This window comes from Schistocerca gregaria, chromosome 5, assembly GCF_023897955.1.
Source record: "Schistocerca gregaria isolate iqSchGreg1 chromosome 5, iqSchGreg1.2, whole genome shotgun sequence".
Taxonomy (NCBI): domain Eukaryota; kingdom Metazoa; phylum Arthropoda; class Insecta; order Orthoptera; family Acrididae; genus Schistocerca; species Schistocerca gregaria.
This window is the reverse complement of record NC_064924.1, coordinates 74,734,536-74,746,605: the sequence shown is the minus strand read 5'-3', so window position 1 is coordinate 74,746,605 and position 12,070 is coordinate 74,734,536.

Genomic DNA, 12,070 nt, shown 5'->3' with positions numbered 1-12,070 from the left:
TATGTACTGCACATCGAGGCTGACCTGGCAGAAGAACTGGACCTCTTCGAGGTTTTCCCTGACGAGATGGATTATTCAGATACAGATCTATGGTGGATTGACGAACTGATGCCAGAGGAAGTTTGGTTAGCCGATGTGAGGGAGGTGGTGGAGGACGAAGACGCTTCTCCTGTGCGAGTAGGCGTTGTCATAGGGATACGCTTCTTTGGTGTAAAGGAATTAGTAATTCCAAAACGTAAAGTAATGGCTTTCTTTGAGTCTTTAAGAGGTCAAGAAATAAATAACGTTTCTTAATTTTTGAAACTGTTTTTATTAGTTCCATGGTCGAACGACTAGTGGTAAAAAGTAGTAATGTACATATTCTGTGTTCAGATTCCAGAAAATACTAGAAGTCGTTTGGTCACGTTTTCATCTCTATGCAGTCGCCATGTTCTTCAATGGAAATTGAATAAAGGGTGTTATTTCTAGACACACTTTGGTTGTCTTCATTTTTGGCTACCCCTGCCAGCCCTCTTTTCCAGAATTCCCAGGTGGTCACCGATCCGAATACTAACGTTGTAGCTTATCGTCGGTGATCGTACGAGAACAGTTAATTTTTCTTTTTTTTAGTTTTTTATCTAATTATTTAGTTTTTGGAATTTAGCGCTCCTACAAAACAGTAGGCTCTGACGCATTTCAAGATTACATCTGTCGATTCGCACTATTTCGTTACTTTCAAGGAGTTCCTACCACCCTTCCTTCGCGCATTCTTGCTCAAACTGAGTTCATTACTGTAATTTCGCATCTTACGTTTAATACAGTACTTTAAAATGCTTGTGGGAGCATCTTTGTCGCACCTGAGAGTTAGTATGAAAAGAGGGCTGGCAGGTGTAGCGACGTAAAAAGGAAAAAATGAGAGGGAGCCAACAGCACCCGGTGTTCCCAGGCGGTCACCCATCCAAGTACTAACCGGGCCCGATGTTGCTTAACTTCGATGATCGGACGAGAACCGGTGTATTTTTTCTGCTTTTTTCTTACTTTTATTTCATTTTATTTTTATACAAATGTGTAAAAGGAAGGCCGTTCCTCTTCGGCTACATAAACAGAATAATAGGAAGTCGTCCCGTTACGACAAAGGATGCTCCATACTACAGCCCGTTGCGAATTTTTCGATGACTGTCTTCTCGTTGTTGTGTTGTTTCCGCTGTTTGTTCAAATCTCATAAAAAAAAAGGAACTGGGAAGAGGTTCTATGGTTATCATCTCATGTCATCGATAATCCAGCTGCGAGGCGGATTATGGAATGCGCTCCAAAGGAAATTAGAAAATATTGCCTATATTTAGGGTTCTTGACGATCGCACAATGTCGTTCGTTGAGGTAATACCAAAAATCGGGTACTGTCTTTTCGCCATTACCGAAGAGGTAGTGAACAGCGTGGCCGCTGATCCACGTCACAGAGTTCGTTTTTGCTCTTGGGAAATAAATCTTATCGGGGAAAAGAAGTGATCGGGTAGTTATCCTGTCAGGAGTCGTGCGTGTGAGAAAAGCCAATATCTGACGCACCAAATACCATACGTCCTTTGCCGACCCGCATTCGAAACGATGTTCATCTGTGTCAATCACTTGGCATGTGGCACACAAGGGGGAATCAGCGAGGTGGATGCGATGTAGGCGGGACTGGCACAACTGTTTCCCTTTAACAGTTACGTACCATGCAGATTGCACCTCAGTATCAAGGGTGGTGGCATTCACTGCCTGCCACACAGCGCGCCACTTTGTATTGGGGTGTTTGCTTTCAATCATATTCGGCGCCGTGTTCATTTGCATGGCAGCATATATCGCCCTCGTCATCATCAAGCGTGTGGGTAGTAGTGCGGTGCGGATGTAGCTTAATTCAAGGAAGAATTGACTAATGTAGAAGAAAGGTGCTGGGATGTCCGATATCATCACAGGGGGTGCGAGTGAGTTTGGTCGTAAGGCTTCCAGTAAGAGACTTGTGAGGCACGTCGGACTTCGTCGCCACAGTTGCAGGTGACAGCTGACGAACAGGGCTTTCGCTCTGTTCTGAAGATGACAAAGGCCTAAACCCACTCTGCTCCTCGGGAGGGTTAGGGACTCGTAACGAATCTTAAATAACATGCCCGTATTAACAAAGGATCCGAAAACCGCCAACATGCGGTGAGCCGGGGTAGGTGGTATGGGGAGTATCTGCGCAAAATGGGGGATACGTGACGCCAAATAGTCGTTAGCATATCGTGTCCGTTGCAGGAGGTGTAGATGTCTCAGACGGTGGTCACTTATTCCTGCTCTCATCTGATTTAATAAACGCCTGTAGTTAAGGGCTGTTGAACGCTTCAAGTCAGATGTGAAATCAATGCCAAGACAGCGGATTGTGTCACTGATTCGTAGCGGTGCGACGCTCTCGCCGGGTAGGCTTCTGCCTAGAGACAGAGCGTGTGATTTGTGGAGATTGAGATGGCTCCCCGATGCCGCGCCGTAGGTCGCCACCCACGCCAGTGCTGCACGAACATCGTCATTATTGCGAAGAAGGTATACCAGATCATCTGCATAGGCAGTGCAGCAGAAAGTGTGTCCACCAAGGGATATCCCGGTCAGGCGTTGTCGGAGGCCGCAGAGGAGTGGTTCCAAGACGAGGGCGTACAATATCGCCGAAAGAGGGCAGCCTTGTCCCACCGATCGCTGGATCTGTATCGGCGGCGTAAGACGGCCATTATATAACACCTTGGACGTCGCGCCGCGTAGGAGACGCATCAGTACATTAACTAAGACGTCCGGATACCCCATGTGTCGCAGTACCTCCATCAAAAATGTGTGGTCGAGTCTGTCAAAGGCCTGGCTAAAGTCGAGTGAGGCCAAAACTCCTGGCAGTTGGCGAGCTTTGGCTAGCGCGATCATATCTCTATATCGACACAATGCAGTGCGAATATTATGGTCACCACCTAACGATGCCTGGTCCTGCGACACAACACATCGTACTGATCGCTTTAGGCGTGCCGCCAGAAGCCGGGTGAAAATCTTCAAGTCACTGTTGAGTAAGGTCAAGGGCCGATAGTCACTGATCCTGGATCCGCCTCGTGGTTTGTGTATGGGCAAAATCAGTCCTTCTAGGAAGGCCCCAGGTATCTGCGTCGTGGGAGACATAAGATCGCGGCAAATATCAGTCCACGCTGGTGCCAGCAGTTGTTGATACGTCCGGTAAAATTCCAGAGGAAGGCCATCAGGTCCCGGGGACTTATGAGCAGCCCCAGCCTGTATTGCTTCAATGATTTCCTCTTCCGTTACATCTGCAGTCAAATCCGCCGCCGCTGTCAGAGAGACCGAGCCATAAGTGAGTTGAGAGACTTAGGCGATCACCTCTGGGGGATGTCGATGTTCCGAGTACAGCATAGTGTAGTGAGCATGAAGGGCGTTTCCTATGTCGCGCTGGGTATCAAGGCGTAGTCCGTCTTCCGTCGTGATAGCTTGGATCAGTGTCCTGCGTCGGCGCCGTCGTTCTGCAATGACGTGGTACATAGACGGTTCCTCCTGTGCCACTCTGTCTTGAGTGCGCGCTCTGACGATCGCACCCTCAAGGTGGCAACGTGTTAATCTGATGATCTGTGCCTTGGCACGGTTCACCGTCACCTGCCGTGCAGGTGAGTACGGCAGTGTTGCACATTCCCTTAAGATGCTGTAGTAAAAGTCCATGGTATGTCTCTTCCATGCTGCAACATCTCGGCCGTAGCCTATCAAGGTCTTCCGGAGGGCTGGTTTGGAGCAGGGTAACCACCACGACAATGTAGACCGGTAGGTGCCACGCCGGCGGCTACAAGAGTCCCACGTGTTCTCTATAAGGCGGCGGCATTCCTGAGAAGCTAGGTGGGCGACGTCCAACTTCCAAGGACCACGGCTGTGCCATATCTTCTGGCGGCCGAGGGTAATAGCGCAGATGTAGGCGTCGTGGTCAGAAAAAGCTGTGGGCCAAACTTCGGCAGCTCTTGTCCCCACAGCTATGGAGCGCGAGATGTAAATCCGGTCGATGCGGCTGGAGGAATGGCTGGTGTAGTGAGTAAATCCGGGTCGATCGCCACAAACATGTTCCCGCGAGTCCACCAATTGAAGATTATTTATAATTGTTGTAAGTTCTGCGCAGGGAGAATGATGTGGAAACTGATCCTTAGGTGCTTGGCTACAGTTGAAGTCCCCTCCCATTATCAAGGCGTCCTGACGGCCCATAAAGAGGGGCGTGATTGTATGAGCGAAAAAGGTGGATCGTTCGCGACGCTGACCAGATCCTGACGGTGCATAGATGTTAATAAGTTTGACTCCTTGGATAGTAAGAGCCATGCCTCTGGCGTCAGGGAGATACTCGACGTCTTCTGCGGATATACCGTCGCGGAGAAGGATCGCCACACCACTGCCATTGGCAGACGAATGTGAGACCCAAGTCTTGTAGCCATAGGGTCCCTTGAAGTCGGCGACATACACCTCTTGAAGGAGCGCAATGTCGATGTCTGCTGCCTTGAGTAGATCCTGTAGCATCGCTAGTTTATGTCGGGCACGTATGTTGTTGATGTTAATCGTCGCTAGACGGTATGTTTGGTCAGCCAGGTCGGCAACTGGGTTGTGTAGGAGGCCAGGTGTGGGCGGCAGGGGCGGCCTCACAGAGGCTGACGATACAGCCGTAGTCACTGTTGTTGGCTGGTGCTGGGTACAGCCGAGGGAGCATCTCTGTCTTCGGCATCCTCCTGGTGCTGTGGCTCATCCTCGACATCATCCGCCCAAAGAATCAGATGCAGCAATTGGTAACTGTTGATTAGTGCTGTCAGTAGAGCGCTTGCGCGTATGTTCAGTAGCAGAAGTGGTGTTGTCGGACTGAGGCTCAGAAATTGTATCCGCCGTAGCATCGTGATGGGAAGGTTGACTTGCGGTGGTAGAGTCCTGAGCGTCGTCCGACGCCGGATATTCATCTGGGTCACACATCCGAAGCAGGCAATCATCGGACGGCGTATGACGTTTCTTGCGTTTTCGAGGGGACCGTTGTTTCCGGACATGTTGTTCTGTGTCAGAGTGCGGGCGACAATCATCTGATGCGGTCTCCATTGGTAGGAAGGCAGAGGTCGGGACAATTTTAGATTCTACTTCCATCTTCTCTTTAGGCTCGTCTTGGTGACACAATTGATCACCGTCTTGAGGCAAGTCTGCCGAAGGCGTCGTAGAGGGGGATATGCTGTCCGCCACACTGTCATCGACCACTGACTGCAATATGGTGTTACGATCCTGGGCAGGAACAGCTGTTGCGGTTGCAGCCGCTGCATTCGTTATGGGGAGTGAAGTAGGCGTCGCCGGGAATGGAACTTCACCAACCGGTGTCTGAGTCAGTCGGCGTTGAATGCAGGCCGATCGGACATGTCCTTCCTGGTCACAGCCGGCGCAAGTACGCGGTTGTCCGTCGTACATGACAATGGCTCTGCAGCCGCCAATTACTAGATAGGATGGCACATGCTTCGTCAGTTCAATCTTAATTTGTCTCACTCCATTTAAGACGGGGTACGTCTCAAACGTTTGCCATTTTTCAGCCAAGTGGCTTAGCACGTGGCCGTACGGTTTGAAAGCTGTCATCACAACATCTGGCGGGACTTCGAATAGAAGCTCGAAGACCCTCAGAGTGCGAAGGGCTAATCCAGCGTGGTCGATCGTGAAAGTTCCTATGTGACCATCAGAATGCTTAAATTTAAGTCCATGAGCGTGTCGGCACACAACATCAGTGCACGCCTTTTCATTGATCATTTTTACGTAGACGACACTTTGTGTTATAGAAAAGTTGATCCCAATGACATCATGAGGTGCAATATGATCAACATGATATGGCCGTTGGCGTTCTTATACTGTAGCCGCAAGGCACAAGAAGGCTTCGCCTCTCCTCCCAACACACGCAATCGCCGTTTCCGGTGGCACATTTGACGCAAAGCACGTCCTTCCACCGCGAAGGCGACGCGCAGTGCGGCGCGCCGCCACGTGGGTCAGACGCACAACACAGCTGCTCGTGGCACCGCCTGGCATTCGTTTCGTTCGTGCGGCCTCCGACACTCGAGGGAGACGCACCTTGTTCTTGTTATCCGGCGCAAGGCTTGCGCGCGGCCGGGCGGCGGGTCTACTGCGCGGGGTGTGGCAGTGTCCTGCTGGACCGAGGTAGGCGTTCTGACCTGCCTGACACGCGCCGCGATTCCAGATATTTGCGTAATTAGCGCGGTGCATTCTCGGCTGTCCCTTCCGTCCCGACTTGTCCCGACTTTGCTCGACTGCCGCTCGGGTCGTGGTCCATATGACAGCACAAGCACGAGGAACATCTGCGAGACTGGCGCTGGACTGACCGGCGTGTCCGAAGCGCCGTATGCGGCCGTTCGGAGCTACTAGAGCAGCGCTGTGCTGTGCCGTGGAAAGGTGCGAAAACACGGACACAAGACACAGGCGGTTCGACAAAGCATAAATCTCTTCTAGCGGCGAAAGATAAATTTTTGTTTACAAATTTGCAGTTGTACACTGCTACATAACTATAAGCCCTCGCGTATTTCAGAACAGTCCTGTAGTGTCATACTCTTGTTATTTCTAGAAACACTTTGTCTGTCTTCATTTTTTGGCTACCCCTGCAGCCCTCTTTTCCAGAGTTCCCAGGTGGTCACCGATCCGAATACTAACGTTGTTGCTTATCGTCGTCACTTGCGGCCATATGGTACTGTGTTATCTGTTGTGAAGGAGAAATGGTCGTCTGCATACATTTTTCAAGTCGAGAACGGTGTGCGGAGGGTGAAAATGGTTGTCAGGCAACACATTCCGTCCTTTATTTTGCTCAACGGCCACCGTGCGTTTGTGACTTATAGTGGACAGCCTCAAACTTGTTCATTTTGCAATGGTGTCGGTCATTACCGGCAAGACTGCCCGAAACGCAAACGGCCCGCTCAGTTACCGATTGACGACGTTTTTCGCGGGGCCAGCTTTGCCTCTGTCGCCGCCACGGTCTTAGGTACAGCCCCCCCCCCCCCCCCCCCCCACACCTTCGCGCCGCGTGGCCGATGCTAACCTCGCGGTTGCCATGGATGTGTCCCCTCCCAGCAGTGACCTTGTTTCTGAGTCTGATGATTCTGCACAGGCTACGGCTACTGTGCAGGCTGCCGAAATTCTGTCTCTGCCCGATGTTTCACTTGCAACTGTGTCCGAACCCGCGCCTACGTCGGCGACTGATTTAGTGTCGACAGCTGTTTCGCAGACTGTGACGGTACCGGAATTCTCTGGTACGGTGACTGACTTCGTTGACGTGGCCGCCAGTACTCCTGTTCCCACTGCTGCCATGGTCTCGCACGAATTTTTTGCGACTCCGCAACCGCGGCGTGGTGAATTTCCGTCTCGAAGTTCTGTCAGGCAACGTGCACGCAGTGTCGGTCGGTCGCCTTCCTCAGGCAGGGGGTTTACACGACCGGACCGCAGCCCGTCTCCGGCTGACCGTTCCCCCGCCGCTTCCCGGCAGTCGCGGGTTGGTCGGCAGGACTCACAACAGCGTGTCGCGCGTCGGGACCTAGACCCCGAGCGGCGGCAGTCTCAGGCTTCCGGCTCCGGCCGTCAGACACAGCAATCACAACATCAACAACAACAACGGCGTGCCGCTTCTCGCCAGCGTCTGCCTGACGACCCTAACGTTGCCGATCAGAAGCGTGATGTCGCTGTTCGACATTTACGAACCGTTTTAAGTCAGCAGCCCGTTGGTTGCGACGCCGCAATTGCCGACGAAACGGAAGGCCGAAGACACCCACCAGGGTCGTATCTGCCCTTCTGCCCCCGAGCGAGTGCCGACTTCTTCCGACGTGGAGATGCCCGCCGTTGATCCTTTGTCGGTAGCTTCCGGTGGCGCAGATTCTGGGACCGCGTCCACCCCCACTCCCGTCCACCCCACTGCGTGGGCGGAGGACGTGGAAGGCGGTGAGACGACTTACTGACTCCTTTGTTGTCCCCTAATCCGGTTGACGGGAATTAAAACCCGTCTTTTTAGCATACCTTTTATCCTTTCTGGTGGCTGAAATTCCGTCCATGTCAGCTGTCTGTTTTTAAATGAGGAGTTTTTTGTGCTTGTGTCTTTTAATTGTGTATGGAGCCTGAGCGTTGTCCGTGGAATATTTTAACTGTCAATGTTAACAAGTTGAGTAATCCACACAAGTTGTCGGCCTTACTCGCTTTTTTACGGGACTCCCATTGTCATGTGGCATTCTTACAGGAAGTTACGCGTCAGGCTCTGTTGTTTTTACTTGACACTTCTGATTTTACTGTCGTTGATAATGTAATGTCGGACGAACAGACTGGTACTGCCATCTTAATTCGTCCGGAATTTGATGTTGGCAATCTTGAAATATTGCCAAATGGCCGCGCTATTGCATGTACCATTAACGGTGTTGCTTTTGTTAATGTGTACGCTCATGCCGGTGACAAACCAGCGCGCAATAAGTTTTATGGTCAGGATCTTTGTCAACTTCTCCATCACAATCGTACTGACTTAGTGATTGGTGGTGACTTTAATGCAGTCATTGATGGTCGAGATCAGGCGCCGCGTCCTAACTGGTGCCAGGAATTGCGTACGTTGGTTGACAGCTTTCGGCTCCGGGACACGTGGCGTGTCCTTAATCCGGACAAGACGCATTTCACGCACTTTTACGCCACCGGTCACAGTAGACTCGACAGGATCTATGTGTCTTCGCCGCTCGCCGCCCACGTCCGGAAGGCGGACGTGTTGCCGGTCATTTTTTCAGACCATTGCGGCTACTTGTGTCAGCTCCTCCTACCGCGTGCGCGTCCTACTCGGCGCAACAATACTTGGAAATTTAACTGTAGTCTTTTGGACGATGCCAGTCTCACGTCTCAGTTTACTGCGTTGTGGAGCAAGCTCTTGCGTGATAAAGGCGATGACGGCAATACTCTCGTTTGGTGGGTGGGGGTAGCCAAGCCGGCTATTAGGCGTTTTTTAATCGATTTTAGTCTCGATGCGGCGCATTGCCGTCGGTCGACGACACGTTTTTACCAGGACTGTTTAAAGGATCTCGCTCAGCGGGTCACGGCGTCTCCTGACTTGCTTCCTGTTTTTAATCAATTTAAGGCCAAGCTCCTCGATGATCTTCGTCGGAAGGGTGTTGGGGCTATCGCGCGTATCCAACCGGTGGGTGACGTAGAAGGGGAACCGCTCTCTCTTTACCACCTACACAGGGAGCGCCGGCGGCGCGAGCGGTTGGCTATCCGTAAATCGATCCAGCAGGACGGCACGTTGACCTCAGATGGTGCGGCCATTGAGCGGGAAGTTCACGCACATTTTGCGGCGCTCTTTAGACAAGTGGACGTAGACGCCGCGGCGCTGCGCGATTTTTTTGCAGAGAGTCCCACGTGTGTTAACGAGACGGGATATGGCTGTTTTAAATGAACCTTTTACCTTTGATGACTTAGATGCAGCTGTGAAACAGAGTCCTAGGGGCAGGTCCCCTGGACTGGACTTGATTCCCGCAGAATTTTAATTAAAATTTGTCCGTCTTTTAAGTGCTGTTTTAATTGACATCATGAATGAGATCCATAACGGCGTTGATATTCCGGTGGAATTTTCCGAAGGGCGCATTGCACTCATTCCGAAATCGACCACAACACCACATCTCGACAGTGTTCTTCCCATAACCTTACTGAACGCCGACTATAAAATTATAGCACGGTGCATCACTCACAGACTGACGAACGTTATGCCGAAGGTGGTGAGTGAACATCAGACGTGTGCTGTCAGGGACCGTAACATTTTCGATGCTGTCCTGGCGTACCGGGACTGCATCGGCTATGTTAAAAGTCACAGGCTCCGGACGGCTGGGATAATGCGTTCTGTCCACGGCGACTGGTTTTGTGTCAAGCAACGGCAGACGGTCCTCGGTGTCGTTCTGACTGACAATACGCAGCGTATGGAGGCTCTTAATTGGCGGTCCACGCTGTACAAGGTTCGGGCTGTTGCAAAATTGTATGCCTCTCGGAATTTGGCGCTTCGTCAACGGGTGGCTCTTATCAACACGCAGATTTTGGCAAAAGCGTGGTATCTGGCACAAGTCCTACCTGTGCCGAAACAGCTGGAAAGGGCCATTCAACAAGCGGTCTATTGGTTGCTGTGGAAGGGTGACATTTTTAAGGTCTCCCTGGCAACCTGTACCTTGAGTCTGGCGGAGGGGGGGCTGGGTTTAGTTGATTTTCGCCACAAGTGCGCGGCGCTCTTCGTGAAGCGGACAACTGTGGTGATTGAATAGGGGCCGTGCAGTCCGACGGCTGCCTTGTTCCATGCATATCGCCCACCATCTGTGATTGCTCCGGTCTCGGTCGGTCATATTCCGTACACCTTGAACTTCGTACGCCGGTATTATATTAATAACAGCTATCTAGTGCTTGGTGATGTCCGTGCGTGCAATGTCGGTGACATTCTTCGCGCTCTTCGGGGCTCGCCAAGCAGGAATAAATGGGAGTATCGGCTACCTCAGCATGACTGGAAGGTGGTGTGGAGAAACCTCGCCGCCGCCGTCATTCCGGCCCACGTTCACGCGACGTGGTATAAAGTGGTGAACCGCACATTTCCAACTAACGCTAAGCTGCACTCTATCGATCTGATTTCTTCGGGTGTCTGTGATTCGTGTCCTGAGGAGGACACCATCGAACACCGATTCGAGTGTCGAAAATTCCGTGTTGTTTGGGATATTGCGTGTGACATGGTGCGCTTAATCAACAGGGTGGACAGGCGGCAGGTGACGGCCTTGGACGCCATCGTGCCTCAGTGCGCAGCTTATCCGGCCGCCAAACGAAATGCCACACTTTGGATTTTGGGACATACGATTTTTTGTATTTTCACCCTGAAGTTGACTCATGCTGTCGATTTTCTGTCTTACCTGTGGGCGGAACATCGTCAGACACTTGGTCGACCGGCTTATTCCCTGACTTACGCCAATTTTTTGCATTTCGCTTTAGCCCATGCGTTCACCAAATTGTCACTTACCTTATGAGACTGCATACCCGATCTTGACATTTCTACTTTTCCTATCTGGCAGTAATGATAATACTGATGTTGACGTGATATGACGAACCCTTGCATGTCATTGGACTTGGCTTCTTGGATAATGATTTATGGCACGGTAAAGCTCTGTTTATATGCACCGTACATTAGCGAAAACGTCATAATGACATACAGTTCTGTGAATGGAGTTTTGTCCGTCACAGTTCTTTTCTGTTTTCTTTCCTTTGTTTTTTTTCCGTGTTGTTTTTATTTTCTCGCGACGCGTGAGGAGACAGTATCAGGGAGATAAATTTATTACAGTTGGTGTGTGCCTGCCTGTTGGATTCCCTCCTGTTACTGTGCGTCGACGTTTTGTTTTTATTCTTTATGTCCCATCCATCGACCATTAGCGGAAACGTTTTTCTTGGGACTTTATTTTTGTCCGGTGAATCTCTGTTGCTTTGGAGGGATGTCGTTGCTCTGGAACACTGTCACGGCAGGCTGCAGCGGCGTCCAGTGGCCAATTTTTTCTTTTGTTTGGGATTACGTTTTTGGAAGAAGGAATCCCATCCGTTTCTTTCGTGTTTTGGAGGATATAATATTTTAAAACACAACAAAAAAAGGTAAAAAAAACAAGGTACTGTTGGCTATCTCCCTTTTCATAAAAATGTGCTGTTGGCTAAAAAAAAGAATAAAATAAAAAAAAGAAAAAAAAGGTGCTGTTGGCTCCCTCTCTTCTTTTAAATTTTATGTCACTACACCTGCCAGCCCTCTTTTCATACAAACTATCAGGTGCGACAAAGATGCTTCCACAAGCATTTTAAACTACTGTATTAAACGAAAGATGCGAAATTACAGTAATGAACTCAGTTTGTACAAGAATACGTGGAGGAAGAGTGCTAGGAACTCGTTGAAAATAACGAAACACTGCGAATCGACAGATGTGCTCTTGAAATGCGTCAGAGCCTACTGTTTTGTAGGAGCGCTAAATTCCAAAAACTAACTACATTAAAAAAAAAAACCTGTTCCCGTCCGACCACCGAAGAT